Genomic DNA, 1,010 nt, shown 5'->3' with positions numbered 1-1,010 from the left:
AGAGAGAGAGAGAGAGAGAGAGAGAGAGAGAGAGAGAGAGAGAGAGAAACAGTATTATAAAGAAATAAGATTAAATACATGAACAATATATGAACTCTAGAGATTGTTAAATCAGTTTTCACTAGAAATCTTAAAAACCTGCCGTATCTGACATGTAGAATGTAGAAGCAAAACTCAGGAGCCCAAACTAGCTTCATGTAAGAACCACAGAACTGAGAATTTCTTTCTAGCACTTTCCAGACTTTCATTGAAGCTTGGCTCCCATGTCAGGTGGCTCACAACCTTGCCTACAACTCCAGCTATAGGGGATCTGATACCCTCTTCTGAACTCCACAGGCACCCACAAACACACATGCAAATGAAAATAATTAGTTAATAAATAATTAATTGGTTAGGATCCTCCCAAATTAAACAAGAAAACTGCCAATAGATATTTAGAGACAAATATTTTCTTTTTACAAGTTTTAAAAGATTTGTTTGTGTATATGGGTGTTTTGCTTCTGTGTATATATGTGTACCACATGTGTGTTTGGTTTGGTGCCTATAGAGGCCAGAAGAGGGTGTTGAATGCCTTGGAACTGGAGTTACAGATGGTTGTGAGCCACTGTATCAGTGATGAGAGCCAACCCAGGTCCTCTGGAAGATCAGCCAGAGGTGTTAACAGCTGAGCATTGGTCCAGCCCCACAGAATATTTTCTATTCACATTAAATACAAAACTCACATCTTCTAACATAATGTCAAATTTATTTTAAAATCCACAAAGTATAAATGTTTTCCCTATTTTTTTTTTTTAAAGATTTATTTATTTTACTTATGAGTACACTGTAGCTGTCTTCAGACACACCAGGAGAGGGCATCAAATCTCATTATGGATGGTTGTGAGCCACCATGTGGTTGCTGGGATTTGAACTCAGGACCTCTGGAAGAGCAGTCAGTGCTCTTAACCACTGAGCCATCTCTCCAGCCCCCTGTTTTCCCTATTTTATTTACAATATCTTGTGATTTGAAT

Source organism: Grammomys surdaster, unplaced genomic scaffold (genome assembly GCF_004785775.1).
Source record: "Grammomys surdaster isolate TR1022 unplaced genomic scaffold, NIH_TR_1.0 254, whole genome shotgun sequence".
NCBI classification, from domain to species: domain Eukaryota; kingdom Metazoa; phylum Chordata; class Mammalia; order Rodentia; family Muridae; genus Grammomys; species Grammomys surdaster.
Note: the sequence above shows the minus strand (reverse complement) of the source record.